Genomic DNA, 23,866 nt, shown 5'->3' on the forward strand with positions numbered 1-23,866 from the left:
TGCTCTTTTGTTCATAGTAGTTAAATGTTAAACACTAGATTAAAAAACCCAGTTGATTGTTTCTAGATCCTACAGCTCACTCTCTCAATTATTGAGAAAACATAACCCAAATTTACTGACCTTCAAGGTATGATTCAAGAAGCTTTTGTTTCATCAGCCTTTTGTGGCATAAGCTGAGGGATCTCATGAGGTCTGGATTTCAGAAAGTGGGAGGATTTAGTCTCAGGTGTTTGAATTCTCTTGTGGTTGAGGGCCAGGCTGGTCAGGTATTCAACCTGTGCAGCTACACCAATGCAGGACATCGTAATCCTGACAAGCCCATGTATAACTCTGCTCTTCGTCAACTCTACCTCTTTTCAAATACTATCTGAAAAATATAGCTTTACCTATCTGCCCACTTCAGTTTCTCTCTTCCATTGTTATTTATCTATATGTAGAAAATATTTTAAATAATGAAGAGTGAATGCCATGTAAATTGAGGGTGGTTGTACATCAGCGGGAAAACATCTAACGGAAGTTTTGCCATTAATTTGTTTCTTCAAAGATATTTAAGATGTACTTTATCAAAAAGTGTCTGATTTTTATTTTTACTCTTCAGGATTGACTGTGGGAGCAGTCCTGTCATAAATATTCCCTACTCCAATCTAAATTCCACTTACGTAAGTAATTTATTTATTCTGCCAACACATTTTTCTAAGTTGATTGGTGTGACAAGTTGTCATATTATTTACTTTTGATGTTGAAATAGGTCTGTATTTTGTAAATGGGTCACCAGTTAATAAAAAGCTGAATGCTGAAACAGATAAAGGCCCAGGATATGAATTTGAATGAACTAGAACACTTCAAAGAAAGAAGAGAAGATACTTGAATAGCACTTTTCTTTTTGGCTCATTGTCCATTACCGATTAAATGGACATAAGGCCAATGTAATGTATAAATGAAGTACTACAGAAGTCAAGAATAAAAGTGCAGTATTTTGTTCGAGTTCAATTTTATATAAACCTAGATTATACTTTTTGCTGTGGATCAGAAGTTATGCTCATCACAATGTCAATTAAAATAGAGACCAGTTCTTTCCCTAGTAGGGTACTAATTGCTAATGATGGGAGGTTTGGGCCTGATTCTGCAAAGCGCTTTTTTTCTCCTGAAAGGTGCTTGGAACCTTAAATAAAAGCTGAAGAAACTCAGGGAGCACCTTGCACTTTCATTTCCTTGCTCTGAACAAGCATCCAAAACTTATTTATTCAAATCTCTTTAGCTATAGGTCTAAGTTTCACATGGCCCAGCTCTTGCTGGACGTAGGTCAACAGTACGCCCTTGTTGCCAAGAAGGCTAACAGAATATTGGGCTGTATTAGTAGAAGATCAAGGGAAGTGATTATTCCCCTCTATTCGACACTAGTGAGGCCACATTGGAGTATTGTGTCCAGTTTGGGCCCCCCACTACAGGAAGGATGTGGACAAATTGGAAAGAGTCCAGTGGAGGGCAATGAAAATTATTAGGGGGCTGGAGCACATGACTTATGAGGAGAGGCTGAGCTTGTTTAGTCTGCAGAAGAGAAGAGAGGTGGGATTTGATAGCAGCCTTCAACTATCTGAAGGGGGTTCCAGAGAGCACGGAGCTAGGCTGTTCTCAATGGCGGCTGATGACAGAACAAGGAGCAATGGTCTCAAGTTGTAGCAGGGAGGTCTAGGTTGGATATTAGGAAACACTTTTACACTAGGAGAGTGATGAAATACTGGAATGGGTTACCTAAGGTGGTGGTGGAATCTCCATCCTTAGAGGTTTTGAAGGGGCAGCTTGACAAAGCCCTTTCTGGTATGATTTAGTTGGGGTTGGTCCTGCTTTGAGCAGGGAGTTGGACTAGATTACCTCCTGATGTCCCTTCCAACCCTAATCTATGATTCTATGAAGTTTACCACAGTTGCTACTGCCTCTGGGAAAGGAAGAACTCCTTTCGACTCTTAGGTCATGTCGACACTGCAGCTGCTACAGTGCCACAGCTGTAGCACCATAGGATATACAAAGTGTCTATCAACAAGAGGGTTTTTTCCATTTATGTAAGTAATCTACCTCTCAGAAGCAGTAACTAGGTCATTGGAAGAGTTCTGTCAAGTTAGCCACCTCTACACTGGGGTTAGGTTGATGTAACTATTGTGCTCAGGGCACAACATTTTTCACAGCATTGAGAAACATAGGTCAGTCAATCTAATTTTTAGGTATAGACCAGGCCTTGGTATAGTTGTCTACAGACTGTTAGTTTCCCATTCAACCACCAAATGGGGCAATTCACTAGAATCCTTATCCTGCAGAACTTTATCTGTGCAAATAATTACTTACATGAGTAAGGGTTGGCAGAAGAATATTCTGATTGGAACTGCAGTGACTTGTCCATTTTCTTCTACTTTCAAAGCATCTTTGTGACTTCTTAAGCCCCTTATTCCTTCTGTCTGCAAGGAACTAGCTAGTTTTGTTTTTGCCGTACTGACTCCATTTTCATACTCTTCCTCTATGGAACGCATCCATTGTGTATTAGCAGCAGAAAGTGGTTGGGAGGCTCAATTAAAAACGGAGTTAGCAACACTCCTTATAGTTTCCTCTGTGAGCACTTCTTCCATACACCCAAGTGAGCCACTAAGCTTGGGTGACAGTATGACCAACTAGAACTCTAAGAAAGGGTTACTACACGTACAACATTTTCACAGGCTACCCCTATTCCATCCAATCATGCTTACCTCTCTGTTAACTGGTGAGTGCAATCCCGGCAAGTCTCTCTGTTCTGTACATTTAGCTTTCTACATACACCCATCACTATGGTATCCAAGTACCAGGAAGAAAAAAAAAAAAAAAAAAAACCCACCAAGGCCACTTCTGGTAATTTCTCTGACTATACGGTAGTTCCAGGTAAAGCAACTTAGTAGGGTTCAGTCATGTGAAGTGCTGAGGCTCCCGCTCCCCTCAGCCCCCCTCACCATTCCTCCACTATAATTCCTTCTACTTCCTTTGTATAGCTAACAGGATCCGTTGCCAAACTGGCATTATAAGGGAAAAGTGGTTGTATTAATTCCTTCCTCAGCCATATTAAATTACATCATACACCAGATCAGCTTAAGGACCATATATCTGACAGCTAGGCTTTAAAATAGGTCTCCAGTCACACTGCTGGTTTCTTTTTCATTTGAGATGTGAGGGCTTGGCTACTCTGACTAGAATGTATGAAGTTTCCTTTCCCTTGTAGCCTTGGATCTGGTCATATTATACTGGGCCATGTCATAAAACTAAAAGGAATATGGAAGAAAATGACATGTTGACAAAGAAGCCAAAGAGGAATTACAATAAGTCAGTCTACCCTTTACCTCAATGAGGCCTTATTGAACATGTATTAAACTGAGATACTCTCTATGGAGATCCTAAATATACATAGATGTTAAAGAGGAAAGACCACAACAAATCCCAGTCTGGTTGTTTTTCATGCATTCAGACATCAAGTATTGGTAGTAATCTGAGTAAATTAAATAACCTACAGATAATTAACATGGAATAATTCTCTAGAGAAATTTTTAATTGAGTTAATAGATAGTTTATTACTTCTGGATATGTTCAGGGGATTACTCATATCACCACCACCAGTTTTGCTTAGTGCCAAATGAACCTTAAGTACTAGTAATCCATAATGCAGCTAAAAGAACATTCAGATAGCGCGGCAGAAATGATGCACAACTGATAGCTGACATGAGCTGATTTTAGGTCCTGATAGACCAGCTATAGGTTAAAACCACAGTTTTTGGTCATGTGTAAATTTACATTAAAGGAAAGGTAAAGTTTTGAAGTTAAAACAGGATACTGTAGCTTTTTATAGGCAAATCATTCTTGCTCATTTTAAAAAAGCCTCATTCTTGTTAAACAGAGTTCTTGGGCTAGCTCCACAGAGGGACACAGGCATTGCAATGCTCAGTATTGCAATGCTTAATTTTAGACACTGCCATCCAGTGGAATCCACATGCCCAAGTTACTAACTCAGGCTTCCTCTGCAATGCATGGGGAGAGTTTAGGTGTCTAAGAATGGGAATCACAAAAAACAGCATGCTCAGTAGGGAGCCATCTAAGATAACCTGGCTCAGCCACTGTTGGCTTTGCAGCCATGTGAAACAATGGGTAATTGGTGATGGGCTGGAAATTGAGCCCACGCTGCACTCACCTGAAAGTGGCAGCTCCTGTCCTACAAGCTGGGCGCAGCTCCCTACTGTGGATGTTGCAACACAGGGTCCCAGTTCCATTCAGGTTTGGCCCACCTGCTCCTCCATTGTGTGCCATGTCCCAACACCTGGAACAGGTAGCTGGGCCCAGCCCCATGGGACAGGAGCTGCCCCTGCCAGGTGAGTACAGAGCATGCTCACTGTCTTCCAGCCCCATGTGAAATAGATTTCTACATACATCTAAAGCTACTGAGGGTGTGTGGGAGGGGACACCTCTCCAGTGCCTCCTATTAGCTCTGCTATGGCTAGCCAATAGTAAAGACCAAACCCCACTCCTTGACATAAGTCCCACCTCTCTCAGGGAGTTAGGCTCCTGAGCCTGGGCCAGATGGAGTTGTTTATCTCTGCTCAGAATTTTCAGCCATGAACCCTCTCTTGGACTTTAGTGCCTAAGCCTTTTTATGGTTTAAAGGAAAAAACCACAGCAGGCAGTGGTAGCCCACTGGAACATTGGAGACCAGGGTTTGATCAGGTCAACGGGAGAATTGAACCTAGGCCTTCCACATCCCGCATGAGTGCCTTAACCACTAAGCTAAATTTTACAAGGGTGCAGCATGAGGCTGCAGTGCCATGCAATACTTGATCTTAAAATGTTTAAAAACATATGTATAGATGAGAACATAAGCGTAGGCATTATATAAAATTATTTTAACTAATAAAAGGCTTCCAGCAGTTCCTGATCCTGCAGTATGTATTCAAGCTAAGCTTCCAATACAATCACAACAGATAAGATCAGGAGTTGGACTAAGTTAGTACCAGCCAGCACATTTCTGGTGACTCCACAGATTTTGCAGAATTCAAACTTTTGTTAAAATAAAGCTAGATGAAGCTATTTGACTCGTAAGCATTACCTTGTCACATCACGGGGACAGGAGCAGAAGAGGACCAAGAGAGGCTTGGTGGGGAACAGGGACAAGAGAATTTATAGCCACTAGAAAAAAATCTCCTCTAAAACTTGGAATTGAACCCAGGAGTCTTATGTCAACATTCCTCTGCTCACGTCCGTGAAACTCCCAGCAAATCCACAGATGGCGAGAGCTTCACACTGCCACCAGCTATTCTGTTAGTGCAAGTGGCAGGAGTTTGTGCTGTGGACTTAAGGTTCCAAACCTTCTGATGATCCATGTGAGGGGGCCAATATGGGTTCATACGACAGTTTTAAAAGTGTTTTTAAAGAAGTAGGAAATTATGCCCAAAAATCTATACCAAACAACATTAAGGTCACAAAGTCAAGTACTCAAAAGTTAGAAAATGCCATAATTAAGTTTGTTAGAGTACCCTTAATTTGGTCCCCTCATACGTATGCATTTCTATACATTCTTTAGTTATATGAGTGAATACATATATTCGACAGGACTCCTGCCTCATTCAGGGCACACGATGGAAGGTGATCAGGGACTGAATCAGAATTTTGTAGTGGATGAAGCTGTTGCCTGCAGGAACCCTTCCATATTTGCTGTGGAAGAGGGAAAGTGAGTAGAGAATGAGGGAAAAGTCTGCATATAGACAAAGGATGATCTTGTGGATAAGGCTGTTGAATGCTGTCCAGGAAAATTGGATTCTATCACTGCCTCTGCCACAGAATTCCTATGTGATGCTAGGCAAGTCACTTGAACCAAATTTTTCACATGTTTAATACACCTGCCTGCTGCTATTAAAATGTAGTAGGGAAAGGCCGAATTGGATGGGTAGCAAGACACCCGGATTCTTTTACGAGGACTCCAAGATCGATGGGAAAGAACCCCCCAGGTTGAATCCATGAATAATTTTATTAATGATTACAAGCAACAAGACAATTGACAAGACTTCTTACAATCAAACAGTTATACAATTAACATTTACACTTATTCATTACTATTTATGGTACCTTATCTATTACCTATCCTTATCCTCCTTATCCTAAAAGCACTGTTTTTTTAGCAATTGCCTAGGGGAGATATGATCCACAGATCTCAATTAAATCCCCCCGATTCCCTGAGTCCATAGACTCCTGAACTATCCGGATACTATACTCACAGCCAGACTCTGCCTCAGCCTCTGGTCTGGGTCCTTGCTTCAAAACCCTCATCCTCGACAGGTGGTCACTGGGATCTGGAGCTTGCAAGCTTCTTAGGGTTGGCGTCCTCTCGATTGACTCAAGAGTAGACACCCCCTCTTGAGCCGGGCTGCAGTCCACTGAACCCCTGTCTGCTCTGAGCATTTACTTACTTTTCCGACACGCTGTGGTTAAACATTTCATGTGGGTTTTGGCTGTCTTGCAGAAGTCTGCCTAAGCGCATCCGCGTTCTGTGGGTGCTCACCTCCGGCAGATGAACTGCCAATGAGCACATCTTGCTGTTGAGCATATTTCTGTGGTTCCAGTTTAGCTCTACTTCCGGCAGATGGCCTGCAGTTGAGCATATTCCTGGCATTACTTGTTGTAAATTCCTTATACAACCTTGGTCTGTTGTAATTTTCCTATGCCGTGTGGTTAATTGTTGTAAGTTCCTTGTGCACTTTGGTCAATTATATTTTGCTAGGCCTTGCATTTTATCAGGCCTGCTGTCCAATTTCAATTATATCATGACCTGATAGTCAGGAACACAAGTTAGGCAACTAGAAGCCACATTTGCAGAAGAACTGAGTAGTTACTGCTACAACTGAAGTCAACCGGGGCTCAGTTTTGAGCTTATAAAGCACTCTGAAATAGTTAGGTCCTAGATATCTCAAGCTGGACACACAAAATTACTGGACACTGACAATTGTGTCTAATCTCTCTGCTTCCATATGTACACAAGAGATAATACTGCCTCACCTTACAGAGGTATTAGGATAAATTCATATATTAAGTAAAGCACTTGTACTATGATGAAAGCACCATGAAGGAATTAATAATTCTATATTCAGAGCAGGTTCTGAATAGGGTTCTGTAAATAAGGCCATGCACCGGAGATGGAATGAGAATACAAAGAAATATTGAATAAACTAGTCATTCTGTGCGCGCATCCATCCTGTGCACTAAACGAGGCAGGGGAAAAAATAGTGTGATCATGTCATTGAAGGTTATCATAATGTGTACTCACATGGGAAGCCAAGTTCAGGTTATACAGGCAACCTTGATTCTGGCATTTCCTAACTTCTGAGTGCTTGACTTTGCAACCTTAACATTAAAAACACACAAAAAAAAATGGTAAATCTCATACATAGGATAAGACAACACTGTCTTAAGCTATTTGGATACTTAGTTGCCATTAAAATGGATTGGGGGCAGTGGGGGGGGGGGGAGGGGAGGAAATAGGTCAGTTGAACCCTTTCCAATTACTTCAAATGTTCTTTTAACTTTATATTCCATCTCTTTACTCATATCATAGCACTCACTATGAATTTAAGTAAAATAAGCTATTGTATATGTAGTATTCTATATTATACCCATTTGTAAAGGTCTGCATAAGGAAACACTTCCCTTCAAGTATGGAATGACAGTGCATAGCAAAAAATCCTATGCTGGGATCCCTGCTAGGTTATTATATCAAAGCCTTTGAGGTGATCATGCTTTATTTTTTAATAAAAAAACACTAAGTGATAGAAAAGTAGAAACCATTTTAATAAAAACTGAAAGTACTTTCAGCCTTGTCAAACTTTAGCAAAAACACACACCAGTTCAGATTGGATGCCATCAAGGATGTAGAATCAGGTTAATGATATTGCTACAATTACGCAAGTAAAATAAATTCTGACAATTAAAAAGTGAACACTTTTGTACATTTAAAACCATGCAAAACTAGGTATTTAAAAATTAATTTAAACAGATTATGAGCTATTATGCATTAATCCTAAATGGTTATTGCAAGGCATTACTAAAGGAATGAGTTAAGGTTGTCTGGGTGTTTAATCATGCATCTCCATACTTCATCATGCTTGGTTTTTTAATCTCACCTCAATTCTTAATTTCCTGGGTTTATTATGCTTGTTTTAGGGATATTTACAACATCACTAATTTCAGACCCCCCCCCCCCTCCAAAAAACAACACTCTACTGTTGCTCCATTTTAGTCTAGTTTGTGAGACAATTAAAAGTAAGTATTTTCAGTTATCATATGTCCTGAGCGAATAATTCTGTTAAAATCTTGGCTCCACCAGGTTTTTATTCTTATCTATATTTCACTTTGGAACAGTAAAATGCATCTATTCCATGATAAATAATCTCAGTGTTCAAGATGCCACAGAGCTATAGCAAAAAAAAGTTCTAGCTAAACTACTTGGAGCTTGTTAATAATCAAATGTAGAAAAATTAAAACGTTTGGGGTGAAAGGCATGATTTGTATCAAGATCTCAGCATCTCGAAAGGTGAAACCTGATTCCCATTTACACTAAGGGTCTTTATGTTACTCAGCATGTGGTACATGAAACAACATGAAAGGACTCCATGCTCGTAAACCTAAACTGATTCTTTATTAGGAAGATTTATAAAGGTGCTACAACTGCTGCTAGCATTCAAGCCATATGCATGCACAGGCTGAGTTCTTGGTGCCTCATCCAAACTCTCCCTTTCTATAACCTGTACTCTTCCCTCCAACTACTACATTTTTCACCACTCTAGCAACATGAAGAGGCCTAAAATAAGCAGAAATTACATCACCGGAAGCCCCCATTACACTGCTCTAGCACTGTAAAGGAGCATAAGTGAGAATCAGACCTATACAGTATTTGTATTTAGCAGGACATATCTGTCTTATTATACAAGTGAAAAAGCACAACTGACAAGTAATGGTGCTGCTGGAAAACGTGAACAAAAAACGTCACTGGGAATTTGGAGATATAAATATACAATGAAAATTAAACAAAATTCAAGACCCAAGAATGCAATTTTCACATTGGTGAGCAAACAATTGTAATCATTTTGAATGCAAGTGAAGCCCCACTTTACACATTAGGTCAAAGGGACTACTCATGAATACTCAATGTGAGTAAAGTTTGCACACTTTGACCCTTTGTGTTGCTAACATCAAGAGATAAGTTTACAGATTTTACATATATGGATACCTGAAAAATATCAGGACAACGTACATGAATTCCATAATAAATGTAGAACAAATTGTGTGGGCAGACATTCACTCTCTCAGTGAATTATAGGACCCAAAGCTGGAACTATTAAAGGTTCCCCCAAGAACAGACAGCTTCATTAAAAGTGATTCCACAGTTAAGTGCTATTTGGTTTCACCAGCTGTTAATGACTGGGGGATTGGGAATAGTGATCTTAAAAAAAAGGCATTTAAATGAAAGCAATGAAGTATCTTTAATTCAAACAGAGTATTCAAGGTGATCCAACAGGACAGCATCATCAAGAATGTTAAAATCCACCAGACTTGTCAAAAGAATCTAGGCAGATATACAGCAGAATGCAAGTGGGTTGAGGAACATTTCCTGAATATAAAATTTACTGAATGGGTATCAAATGGTTATGAAATGAAACTTTATTACTGGAAAATACTACATAGGAAGTATTGTTCCTGGTTGCTTAGTTTTGTTTTAAACAGGAACTGAAAGTAGGCTGATGAGATATTTTGTTGACATTCTGTATGTTAAGTAGTTAACCTTGCAAGGTACATTGCTCATGGTGTTACTGCTGCAGCATTTTGTTTTAATAAAGGCTCTCATTACTGGAAGTAAATGCATATGTTCTCATTTTAGGTCTGCTGGAGCTATCAGTCCATTACCATTCACAGCCCCTTTAAATCAAGTAACGTAAGGAAGTGTTTTTTTTTCCAAAGAAAAAACTTTTGCCTTTAATCTGTACTATAATTACAGCAAAGCGTGTGAACATGAACTATGGAACAATTTGAAGGAATGCTCTTTTTAGCTTAAAATACTTAGTTTTATTGGCTACAGAAAACAAAAACTTAAAAGCCTCATATTCCTTTGCTACCATGTAAATGGTATAATAGTTTCCCTCCCTACCATTTTATTGCAAGTAAATTGTACTCTAGTTACAATGCTTGTATATGCAAATTAAGAACTTTATGCTAACATAAACTGAATGTGTCATGTGTATCCCTCTTTAGAATACATCACCCACAAGCCTACTATTCTTAATATGCCAAGCAAGGAAGTACAGTCACCCTTGCTTACAGAGAAGTTCCAGAGGGGTAGCCGTGTTAGTCTGTATACAGCAAAAACGAGAGTCCTGTAGCATCTTAAAGACTAACAGATTTCTGTAGGCATAAGCTTTCCATTTCATGCATCTGACAAAGTGCGTTGCAGCCCACAAAAGCTTATGCCCGCAGGAATTTGTTAGTCTTTAAGGTGCTACAGGACTCTCGTTTTTGCTGTATACAGAGAATAAAATACCTCATAAAGCAACACACAATCTAGTAATCAGAGAGGATTTGTGTGTCAGAATGGGGGCCTGCTCATTTAGACCCATGCCTAACTTTAAGTATATGTTTAAAGACCTATGGAAATGGAGGAAACTACTCAGATGCTTAAAGTACAGTACATGCTTGAATGCTTCAGTGACTGAGAACTCAGCCCCTCCCCCACTTCATAAAAAACACAAGCACATGCTGGAAGTTAACGTACATGCTTTAGTATGTCACTGAATTGGGGCCTTGGATTGTGACCTCCTTGGGACCCGCATCATTCTCCTACAAAGTTCTGAACAGTACTCAGTACACTATTGACACTCATATAGTGGTCAGACCACATAGTGGCATTATTAAACAAATTTAAGACTGCACATACACAGGCCACAGATCATCCTTAAATACAGGGGCTGCTTCACTGTTTGACATGTTCTGTTTAATTAATACCTTAGGAATGCAGTAAATACTGAGCTACCTTTATTTAGTCATCTTAGGAAACTGAAAGATTTTCAGGGTGACTGATACAGTGTGTCTCACACAGTGTGTGTAAGTAACCCTACAACAAAACTAGTCTGGCCAAAGCAGTTTAAAGAATTTATTAGTGTCACATGGTTTATGACAACATTTTAAATTTAAAGGTGGTATTTTACAATGGCTTTTTACTGCCTTGATGGCTCATATGTTCTTTTGTTGCATCTGGATAGCGGCATAGATACTCTGCCAGATTTTCTCTCAATGCATAAGATTAATGGGTAAATAAGAGCACATATTGTAGAAGGGCACTAGGTCAGCATGCATTCTACAACCTATTTTATAGTTGAAGATCATGTAACCTCTATTTTCACTTTGAAAGTAAGATGCAAATATATATATGCACAATGTAAACAAGTCTTTATTCTGCTCGATCTTAATACTTGCCAGATGTAAGGGGAACAAGAGAACACTCTCTCAGGCTACTGTTATGGCCAAGTCTAACCTCCCAAGAGAGACTTCTTCAGAGATCAGTTCCTTATGCTCATAAAATAAATGAGCTTGTGTGAACCTGTTCTTAGTAGTTGCAAAGTTAAACTATGCGTGACTCTTGACTGCTCATAGAGTGAGGAAATTGCAGTGTTCCATGAGTAATTTTTACCTTTATGCTAATATTTGGGTTTTCTTGTGGCTATTGAAGTTGGTAGTATTACCATCTAGCATATTTATAATGCATAATTACACTAGCCCAGAAAAATGAATGGCTGGTTAGATATAAAGAATCAGTGCTGTTATAAAGCTTACTTCACCCAGTTTTAGAAGTGACAGGGTTTCTTCAAAGTTTTTGAAAGGCATTTCATAATTTCCCCTCCTTGTCTCACATGCAGATTTATAAGCTAGTATTAGTTCATAGCTATAGCAGAAGAGCAAAGCAATATCCCCCAATAATTTAACACCATCCCTTTTTATATAGCACTCTTCATACAGAGATCTCAAAGCACTTTACAAGAGGAGATCCTATCATTAGCCCCATTTTACAGATCAGGAAATGGAGGCAACTTGCCCAGGGTCACCCAGCAAATCTGTGGCAGAATCAGGACTTGAACTTTGGTCTCTCAAGTACCACTCTAGTGCCCTCTCCATTAGGCTGTATGATTCACAGTATAATCTTTTGGCTACAGTGCCAACTGCTGTTCTGCTTAAGCATAATTATGCTACACTGACACAACTCAGCACAGTACAACTCAATCAAGGAGAAGCAATATTATTCCTAGCTTGAAATATTCAGTATTTTCTCCTCCTATGTAGTCTGCAGTGCGTCTACATAAGAGTGTATAATAATGCTAAAGCCCAGCATCAGCAGCTAGACAAATTGGATATTATGCCTATGAGAGACCAGAAAAGAAAGTTGTAAGTAACAACACAGACTATCTCCAGACAAGATAGTTATGGGATCTTTTGGATCTGATTTAGATTAGCTATTGCGAGATTGTTGGAGAGATGAACCCAGGTGTTTGTGGTTGTATCTTGCTAACATACAAACAAAAGCAAAGAAACAAAAACCAAAGAGCAGTACTACTTTGTAAATCTTGATACAGCATAAACAATACATAATTTGGTGTCATTTTGGTCAGAAGATTGCTGTCCGTATAGTAAGGGACCCTTTGAAATACAGAGATACGGTCTTAGCCTGCTATTTTAGACTCCCATAAACTGTCAATTAGGTGGGGATTACATGTTAGTCATAAGACTGAAATTAACAGCCAAATTCTGGCATCTTCAGATCTTGAGTTTCGGGGACCAATCCCTTAAGAGTACAGGAAGTGGTGTGGGGCAACTTTTTCTTCACATGCCACAGAACAACATGTTGGAAACTAAGTAGAAATCTGAGGTTCCATCCTCCCCATTCATGCATAACAGACTGTGCCTCAGATAAGGATTACAGGATTTGGCTGTGTAGCATAGCAGCAGATCATACTACTATTCTACCCCTTCTTCCCTAGCAATGAACCAAACACTAGACTTCTCAGCATAAAGCTTCTTGTTAAAGAATAATTAAGACTATTCTTTGGGGTCAGGAAGGAAATTTCCCCCAGGGCAGATTGGCAGAGGCCCTCGGGGGGGCGGGGATTCATCTTCCTCTGCAGACTGGGGTATGGATCACTTGCTTGTGGAATCTCTGTACTTGAAGTCTTTAATTTGAGAACTTCTATAACTCAGTCTTAGGTTAGGGGTTGATTACAGGAGTAGGTGGGTGAAGTTCTGCGGCATGCATTGTTCAGGCGGTCAAACTAGATCATCATAATGGTCCCTTCTGAACTTATAGTCTATGAATGAGTCAGAGACTAAAAATGTGGTGAACTGCCACTCAATTGCCTGACATGATTTATTTTTAAAAAACAGTATTTTTCAAAATAAAATTAAGCTATCTAGCTCAGCAGTCTTCAAATATAAGGAACAGCTACTACAGAGCAAATTAGCCACTAGGACCATTCCTCAGGACCTTTGCAGATAAAAGTCACCACCTTTTTCTTGTTGTCATAGAATGGCAAACAAAACATTTTGTTAACTAGAGTATATCTAATTGGAGGCCACTATCTGCTAAATGGTTTTAAATCAGCTGTTACTTCTAATTGATTATTTTACATAAGCAGAAATGATGCAAATGCCTTTCCTGGAAGTTGGTATCTTCAAGACCTGAATTTGCTTCACCACCGTAAACTATGGAGTATTTCATACAGACCAGAGGCATGGTTACAGGTGGGCCAGGGCCTAACCACTTTGAAAGCAGGCCCATTCAAGCACGGCTTAAACTACCTACACAACTGGAGCTCTCGCAGCCGGTGGCTTCCCGAACTTCCTGTTTCCAGTCACATGACTGGAAGCAGGAAGTTTGGGTTTTTCAACCCATCCATCCAGGTCAGCCAGAGGTCCTGCCAGAAGATCAGGTCGGGCTAGGCCCCTGATACAGACTGTGCTAATTTTCCACAAATGTTATCTGAAAATGTTTTCACTCTCCAGTTATGGCAGCTTTCCAAGTTAAAATGGCACACTCAAGAAGGAAAATATATTTTCCCTCTAAGGGTTTGTACATGTAATAAAAGAAGTTTCATTTATCTTGACTCACTCTTAAGCCTTCCATTGCTTTGGTTCATTGCATTCAGAATAACCTGTTCAGTTACACAGACTTATTAGGAAGTATGATTTACTGTAAATTATGCAAAATTATATTTCCAATTAGATGGTGCTAAGCATCGTATACTAAATGTATTTTGAACTAAAAACCTCTCAATTAAGCACAAATTCTAAACAGACGCTTACTATGGGCCCCATCCTGCAAACACACATGCATTTGAGTAACTTTAGTCACATGAGCTCCTTGTCTCCAGGCAATTGTTTGCTGGTGTCTGTGTTTAATATACAGTAAAGGAACTGTTCCTAGATTACTATTTACAGGGTTGGAAGCCAAACAGATGCTGTCTACCTAAATGATATTTTGTACAGGTACTTATGAAAGACAAAATGGCTGTGGTAATATTGGTTATAGGACCAACTTATGTCAGTAAGAGACGCTTTCAAGCTTACACAGAACTCTTCTTCAGGTCTGGGGAAAATATTTAGCTGTGACACTGAGTACAAGGGTCATACAGATATTCTAAAACTGTGTGCTAACTACTTATGCTGAAAGACCATTCAAGGTGAAGTGGCCTGTTAACACTCCTATAGATATAGGGCAAAAGAGAGGAGGGGTTAGTGGGTTACAGATTGTTGTAGTAAGCTATAAACCCAGTGTCTTAATTAAGACCATGATTTTTAGTGTCTAGTAAAGTTATGAATTTAATCTCCCAGGCTCATCTTTTGAAAGTGTTGCACAGGTTTCCTTGGAGGATAAGAACTGAAGGGACAGCTAGAGTGACGGCTTTGTGAAAAGTGCTCACCCACAGGTAATGTGGTGTTTTGGTTTTTTTTTCCTGTGTGGCTTTGAGAGCATAGTGATTGTCTAGTTTCACCCACATAGTTGCACTGGATGAGGTACACCATGTGTTCTGTTAGGCATGTGTAAGCTGCATGGACCTGCCGTATGTTGTGACGGGTGTTGATTATAGCAGTGGAGATATATCTAAAAGTTGTGCATCTGTTGTTCTGGCAGGGCCTGGTGCCACTTTGTTGCTGTGTCCTTGTCTGTGGGAAGCTTGCGTCTGACGAGCTTGGCGATTGTTTGAAGGATAGAAAGGGGGAGGGGGGATTAAAGAAATATTTCTTCCAGGATAGGATCCCCATTGAGTACAGGTTGTAGTTGTTGGAGGACACCCTGTTTGGGTTCCAGTGTGGGGTGGTAGAGGGACAACTAGAGGTGGGTGTTCAGAGGAGATATTATTTGTGTACTGTAGTGTATTTTGTACCAGCACATAAAATTGTACTAGTTCTAGTAACCTGTACAAAGAATGACCTGTGTGCACTCCACATACAAAATACAGCTCAATTGCAGCTACTTCTGGGGTTGGAGGGTGGCAATTAAGTAGACAGCCGATACACAACACTGCACCACAACAGGAAGGAAGGACTGGCCACTGGGGAAAATCTCTGCTCTTTCAAAAAGCAGACAGAATGCTAGTTTTTCCTGCACAGTTGTGCTCTAGTAAGGAAAATACACACATCTGAATAAAATATTGTTCTTGGATATCATTTTCTTAACTTGCACCCAATTTATACTGGCTAAATATTTGATTTGAGAAAAAGGAAGTTTTCACTTGGAGTGAAGATAAAACCAACTATTAGTATTCGAACCAAATTTTTCATCCTCAGAATATATATTTCTTCTCCTTCTTGAGTTTCAAAAAGGCCATAGAGCCATATCACCACCTTCACTTTGGAGGGAGAGGGATGAAAACCTGCCAGATGCCCAGACAGCATGAGTGTGGAATAGGGGTAATGCCACACCCACTACATGGTTGCCCTCCCCAAAACCTCACAGAAGCCCATGAGAGCTTGGGCTCTCTACAATACAAGAGATGGTAAATCAGACAAAAGTCACTGGCTCTGGAAAGCCATACACAATTCTAAATGGCTAAGACGTCTAGTACAGCAGGATAGGACAGCTTTAAATGTATTTGTGAGAGAAAACCCTAAATAGGTCCTCTTATTCCTCAGCTTAGCAAGGAAATTTTGGGAGTAATAGATGCAGAAATGTGTGGGTTAAATAACTCGTTAAACCTGCCCAATTTACATATTATGCAAAGCAATTAGGATGTGAGAACTATGTTCCAAGCACCATTACAAATGCAAATATATCTCATTCACTTTCAAGCATACTAAAGGAGATCAAACATCACACATGCTTTTGGGATAATAAGTCTGGTAACATTTCTTTGTGGAAGCCACCAGCTGGCATCTCAGTGAAACACTGGGCAAAGAAACATTTTTCTTGTGCAACATTCATTCCACAGAAGGACACCCTGAGATTTCTCATGCCTATAGCATTTTAATAAGGTATAAGATGGCAGCAGCTGCAAGCTATTGCCCTGCTTGCCCCCTCTCTAAGAAACAGTAATATTGTTCAGTCCAGTGTTGTGTTATTGAAAGGAGACTTTTCTATTGATTCACAGGGTACCACAGGGAAGAACGTCACTACAGCTGCGAAGTCTCATCACGACCAGTAAGAACCCCCATTAGTTTCATAGGAAGTAAACTCTCAGAAGAGTTGCCCTCCTATTGAGGCAGCTGTGAACTAGTGGCTGAGTCAGGAGACCTGGGTTCGATGCCTGAGTACCACAATCTAGTAGGGGACCTTGGAGAAGCTCCCCAGTCTTCCTATACCTCATTTACGAGCTGGGGGATGACAAGTGCCTTGAGAAGTATCAAAGAAAAGACTGTACATTAGTAACAATACCATTTCTGATATGGGATTGCACATGCTCAGAGAGGATCCTGACTTTGTTACTGATGTGACAGCTCATGGGTTCTTTGGTATGGAGGAGAGGTCTGAAGAATGACCCAATTCCCTGGTAATGGTTATATGAAAAATGTATTCTTGCCTCAGTAATAAAAAAGGGGAAACAAAGTATTGCTAGCTCCTCTTACCAGATGAAAGGGGAAAGGCAACAAGCAGCAGGTGCAAAATGGGCACTTTTTTCTGTTTATTTAAAGGGCTAGTCCCCAAAAGGGGTGCTGGGAAAGAGTTTGTATTAGGTTGTAATGCTATATTGGGATGGCTTAGAGACCAGAAAGGCACAAAAAAAAAAAAAAAGGCGCTCTTATGAAAGGGACTGTTTCTATATCACACCACTAGATCAGAACTGGCTATTTTTAGACAAATTTTCAGATAGGGGAGTGGAAGGGCCTTGACCAATGACCTGAGGGAGTGGAACGTAGCAATTAAGAAATACAGATCCCCATATTTTTAAAGTGTTTTTGCTGCACTATTTACTATTAACTGCAGAACCTAAGCCTTCATTTTAAGTGATTTCAGATTTCTGGATGGTTCATGAACACAGATCTAGCCATCCATGTGAACTAACATGCCCTGTGAATCCAACCTTGCAAAAAGACACTGGAGGAGATTCTGTGCTGCACTTCAAAGAGGCTGGCATAGAACTTGCACCTAGGAGAAGAGGATGGAGGTTAAGGTGGCTTTAACTTTGAGGGGTAAGAGTAGCTCACTGTGTAACTAAGCAAGCCCTTAGTGCTGTGGCCTTGCCCAGGCATGCTACCATGGCCCCATATGCCAAGACTTGCAAGGCAGTCCACAGAAAGACAGCTTTGAGGACTGGCTCCCACAGTTACTGCCTCTGATTAATTCTTTTCTGGACCTGACCTGGGCTTTTAGGATCTCTTTATGACACGGACCTTTTTACCTGGCATAAAGGATCCAAAGCAGGGATGAGGAGTTCATCTACTGATTTAAATGAGAGCAGAAATAAGGCCAAGGCTAAGCACTTTTGAAAAATCCAATCCCAGCAATAAAAGAGTAAGTCTAATCCTAAACTTGAGTCTTTTACTTTACTGGCTGATAAGAAGTGCTCTGTAGCTCTAACTGTTGATTGCTTGAGTAGAGTTGCTTCTGCCATTTTGAAAAGGCAGTAATACTCGACTTGACCTAGGTAAATACTATGAACAGCATGTGAATGACCACCTCAATTTGTTGCAAGAGTAGGGACAAAAATCCTTGCAAAAAAAGTCAAAGAAATCCTAATTTTTTTGGCCCTGCCAATTACCTGAGGTAATACTGCTACCAAGCTTTCTAATACAGTCTTTATCATAAAAACATTAGCTGGTTTTCATTCATTTTTAACCCTAATCTTTCAAGGTAAGTGTGAAAAGCATATACTGATAGTTTGACTTAAACCACATTTTTATTGCTGCTTGAATCTCATCTTGAGAAAATGTAATTCAGACTGCAGCCCCAGGAGTGCTAAAATAGCTAGGTGAGGCATATGTGTCAGTGTCAAATCTAACACTTCAAAGTATTTTAAAAAAAATACTGAGGAAATATCCCAAGGATATGGAAAGAATTAAAAACAACCCATAATGACAAAATCCCTCCTAGGATATCTGCATTCACCATTAATTGGTCTCACTTTCATATAGAAAGGAGTTGGTGTAGGATAGAGTATTAACACCTGCAAGCTCTTGACTGAGAAGTATCACTATATATTATGCATATAGTTTTGCACTGAAGAAGTCTATTTTCCTCTTTCAACAAGATTTGTTTTCTATCCTCCCTTGGGTTCCTGAAGCATTAGCAATGGCATATATTCTGTTTATCAGGAGCTTTTAGAAATTATTTGCAACCTTGTCAAACTGAAAGCATTTAATTGGGCAGGGGCTATGTTTTAAATTTATGCTGATTAACTGAGACTCCTTACTGCTATTCACATGCTGTACTTTTCTAACCTGACCTTGAGGTAACATTTCAAAGAGGTGTATGGAAGAAAGTAACAAAAGAACCCTTTCACAATTTATTACCTATGTAGTATTAGTTTACATTTAAATTTTAAGATGTTGGGTTTGGACTTTTGCACAAGGGTCCCATTAGAGTTAGAATTTATATTTTTAAAATGCAGAAAAAAGTTATTCCTTAAAATAAAATATTTTATCTCATATCTGTTGGGGGAGAAAAGTGAGTATTCAACTGTCAGCACAGCACAGCTGTGGAAGTTTAAGCTGTAGTCTATTTTACAATTGTGTGAAAACCTTCAAATTTATAGCAGGATGTCACTGAGTTCTCACTGGAACTGTTGTGTGCTTTTGAGACCTTTGATTTTCAAGGAGAATGTCAGTTTTACTAGAAGAACCTACAAAAGCAAGGTTTAGCTCCAACATGGGGACGCCAGGTGAAAGGATAAGTAGAAATGAAGTTGAACAGGATCAGACTTTTAGTTTACATTTAGAATGAGAAGAGGGAGGGTGGCCATCTTTACAATTTCATTTTGTAAATTCAGACAGGAAGGAAAGATGGCTTGCTTGGGATGCGGAAGAAAAGATTTTAAAAAGTAAGGCAGGCATATCCTCACTGATATATGTGCACAAGCCATGATTCTCAGTCTTTTAAACACTAGGCAACACAATGTTGTTTTAATCCAACTTCAGTTAAATAAGGTTGTGAGTGGGCACAAGTAAAGTCACTCACCAAACATAATCAACATTCAATGCAAAAATAGTTAAATCAAGCCCTTGTGCACCTAGAGTGAGATTCTGAGTGGCATAAAGGGGAGGGGGTCTAAAAATAACACCGGGAGATGCATGGTAATGCTCTTCTCCCATCCTTCTTTTATAATTCAACAGAAACTAGTTGTATTTTGTGAATCCTGTTTTTATTTCCCCCACCACACTAATCATTAGAGCAAAGAAAAACATACTGCTCTTTCAAGCAGAATGGACTTCCTTAGAAGTCAAATGATTTTGACCACCTGACACAAAGCAGCATGAAGTTGACCAACATGTTTTTTTGGGTAATTGCATGCCAAAGTTTGAAAAGTGGTTCTCTGTTAGGTGAACTAGACCACAGAAATTGGATGGCCAAAGATGTGTAGACTACAGTCAATGTTAATTTCTTTGTAATAAACAGCCACAAACCTCTTTGATCATAACCCATCACCCCACTACAATCCGGTATTTAATGTATTTAACCAAACAAGGCAAATCAAAGAAAAAATGTTAATTAGTGGTTTAAATATATGATTAATGACATCTATTTAAAACAAATCTCTCCTGATTAAAAACATTCATTTTGAATAGCCAGCTTCTTCTACTTTAATGACTCCATTTAATAGACAGGTAAATTGAACAACATACTGTATGAAATCCATTAGGCTTAGCATTTTCACATAAGGGAAAAAAAAAGCCCTTAATGATGTGTTACAAGTCATTGATAACTAGTCTGGAAGTAATGAAGCATCACACAAGTTTAGTTCAAAATGAATAGTAGCTTGCTTTGAAATACATAGTATAACAAAAAGTTTCCATATTAAAGTAACCTACTGCAGTACAACATTAACTATGAGATTTCACTTTTACTGACAGCATTGCAGTTTATTTAAAATGCAAACAAATTAAATCACAACCTTCACTTTTATCCAGGAAGATAGGAAATTGTGGGTAGTCCTACCCCAACTTGGCAGCATGCATATATGCCACCCCTCAGGATTTCAGAATAAGGCCTAGTCTACACGTAAAAGATTTGCTGACTTAACAGCAAACTATTAGTGTAGACAGTTTATACTGGCAAAAGGACTCTTATACTAGTTCCTCTAGCAAAATAAAACTACTCCTGGCAATATTTTTGTTGTTGGTGTAATTGTATTTATACTAGGGTATTTGCCAACATGGTGAATGTCCGGGGGGGGGGGAGGAGGTAGGGAGAGGGGGGTGTTAGGAGAATCACACCCCTTAACCAACATAGCTATTCCAGCAAAACTTTTAAATATAGACCAGACCTTAAAGCCAGTAGATTGTCAAGTCTGCTACAGATCACAGTCAGTCTCCTGAAGGGACTATAGAATCCTGTTCTATTATTTTTAGGGATAATTCCGCTGATCAGTCTATGGAGTGATTTTCAGAGTTATCAGGAAGGGTAAATGCCCATGAAAAACAACCATCCACCAAGGGGAAGCTGGCTGAGGGTAACTGAACAGCCAGGTAGAAGAGTGCCACCTCAGAAGTAAAGGCTCACAATTTAGATGAGATATTAGTGATATGGCTAATAAATAAGTTGCACAATCCACTATCCAGCATTTAAAGTTTTTTTTAGTTTTATATTTGTAATTTCAAACCATGGAATGCATAAAGATGTTGGGAAAAAAAACTACTGGCAGCATGAGTACACTTGTAAGGTCAGACAACTCCATTTTAGTGCTGAGTTATCAGTGCCTTGGCTCTATTGAAGTTCAGGTTCAGCATTGGAGTTTGGTAGTGGATTTGTATGGTAGTGGAGCCACTGGCCCCACCTTCTTCTTGTACAAATCACTTGTGTGGACTGTCTCTAGCCTATCTTGTTCCATTCCCCCCTCTCCCCATCACCACCATGCCAGAAAAGCAATTTCTTAAGTTATTTCTTAGGGTGCTTATTACTTGTATATCCAAGTACTTTCCAAAATTAAAAAGTACCAAGACTTACAGTGAAAATATTAATTCTCTCAGTCCCCACCCCATGAACAGGAGTATGGCCTGGGCTGGTTCTGTTGCATTCAGGGCCACCACAACTACAGGAAAGAGCAGGGCAGGATTTGTTCCTAAACATCACCATAGCTTTAATCCTGAGCATTAAAGAAGCTCAGGAGTTTTTTCAACAAGTCCTTTTTCCATTAGCAAATGCTGATTCATCAAGAAGGTCCAACCTCTGAGAAAGCCACAATCCACATTATTCAAAATCCCCTAGTTGGTGCATACACCTGGGATGTAGAAAAGCCTTGTTCAAATCCCTGTTCTGCCTGATACAGACCACCATCAGGGTATAGAGTCAGATTTTTTCCTATTGGAGCTATTCTACTTTGTATACATAATTAATATTCACTCAGGTAGAGAGAGGGACACACATACTGGAATGCCCTTACCCTTAAGTTATGGAGTTTCTCTCTCCCTCTCCCCAAATGAATATTTAATTATTAATACAAAGTGGAACAGCTCCAACAGGAGAGAGAGAGAATGACTAACTTGGTGATGATCTAAGTGAGGCAGAGCAGGGACTTGCTGGGTTCCCCCAGGTATGTACCCTGACCAAAACAAAAACAAACAAACAAAAAAAAACACCTGACTACCAGTATCAAAAGGTCTTTATCATTAGGCAGGCCTTCCCCCCAGCTTGCTAAGGGCATACTACTATGTCCACAGTCTCTTCCAGGTAGCTTTATTATCTGGACTTAAACAGCTCCTCAGCTCACCTTTCACATCTCAGGTGTTCAAGACCTCCCAGGAGCCTCTCACCATCTTGCTCATGCAGATACCTACTCTCACACCCACTTCTGATATAGTGGTTTTCTCTCTGAGCCTTTATAGCCCCACGTGCAGCCCACCCATTAATTGGTCCAACTGGGAGCACCTGTTCTAGCACAGAGGCGCTGGACATACTTAAGTTATAAGCTAACCTATGATAGTCTCATTTGTACTTTGCATAGGAATAAAAACACACACAAAAATTCACAAAATGGAATTCTTGTTTTTTGGCTACTGAACACCTTTGCTATAATCCAGTAAAGCACTTAAGCACATGTATAGTCCTATTGAAATCAAGTGCTTAACGTTCAGCACATACTTAAATGCTTTGCTGAATCAGGGCAAGAGTGGTCAGAACCTTAAAGGATTAAATCTGAAGTTAATCAAAAGGACTGCTTCTAAACAACGTTTTAACTGCTTTTAACAATGTTGGCAACATTTTTTTTGTAATTTTTATTGATTTTCCAATCAGCCTTTAGAGTGATTAAAATGTTTTCAAAATTCAAAATTTTCTTAGACAGTATTAAGAAGCCATGTATGTTTTATAATCAGAGGTGGTTTTTGTCATAGTTGTAATTAATTTGAACGGTGAACAGGGTAATTGCATTCACCAGTCATTCCATGATTTAGAACTTTCAGCCTGTAAACCATAGCATACCCTGGCATAAAAGCAAAAGGGGCTTTGTCAAACCTTAAGAATCCCTATCAGCAAAGCACTCTTGGTCAGAAAATGATTTTGGGAATGAAAACTTTATAAAGACAAATGTTTATTTTGTTGCTGAGTGCAGAACATTTACAGTAAGTTGTCTTCTCATATAACGTGAAATCAAAGATATGCTGTTTCCTCATTCCTACTTAGGACACTTTTGTGAGAGTCAGTAGGGCTTTTTGCTATAATGAAATAAAAGCTTGAAGACTTCATGCTGCTCTATATGTACTTCCTAAGATGGTATTATAATGAATGTTTAAAGATTTTCAGCATTATGTCTTCACAGTTTCCCCTGCATTATCTCCAGGAAGTGATTTGAGAATTAATAAGAAATTGGTTTTAAAAAATTTAAGAATAATGGGCCAGATCATCAACCTATGTAAATTGGTTTAGCAATTTAGAAGTAAGTGGAACTGTTCCCATTTACACTAGTTGAGGATCTTGATCAATATATGTTAGGGATATGGATTTTGTAAAGCCTGGATACATTAAACCACAGCTTTACTCTTTTAGATGCTCAAATGCACAACTATAAATAGGTCTCAGATTGCTCATGTAATTACTTTAAAGGGTCAAACATACTTAAATAAGTAATATAAACTGAGAACACCTGAAAATATGACATGCTGTTCAGTTATGGTTTACCAATTATTTTTTACA

At 39.3% G+C, this 23,866-nt stretch overlaps 1 long non-coding RNA gene across 1 annotated transcript in view; it reads right to left on the minus strand.

The window, feature by feature from the left end:
• The window catches only part of LOC137155507 (uncharacterized), a 136,721-nt gene extending 114,205 nt beyond the window's left edge, over positions 1–22,516 (minus strand). Inside the window, exon 1 of the long non-coding RNA XR_010920502.1 lies at positions 22,446–22,516. This is a non-coding gene — a long non-coding RNA (uncharacterized lncRNA). The remainder of the gene's footprint in view (positions 1–22,445) is intronic.
• Between the last annotated feature and the right edge of the window lie 1,350 nt (positions 22,517–23,866).

The sequence above is a fragment of the Emydura macquarii genome, unplaced genomic scaffold, assembly GCF_026122565.2.
Source record: "Emydura macquarii macquarii isolate MOO-44397 ecotype Brisbane River unplaced genomic scaffold, CSIRO-AGI_Emac_v2 contig_1363, whole genome shotgun sequence".
Lineage (NCBI taxonomy): Eukaryota > Metazoa > Chordata > Testudines > Chelidae > Emydura > Emydura macquarii.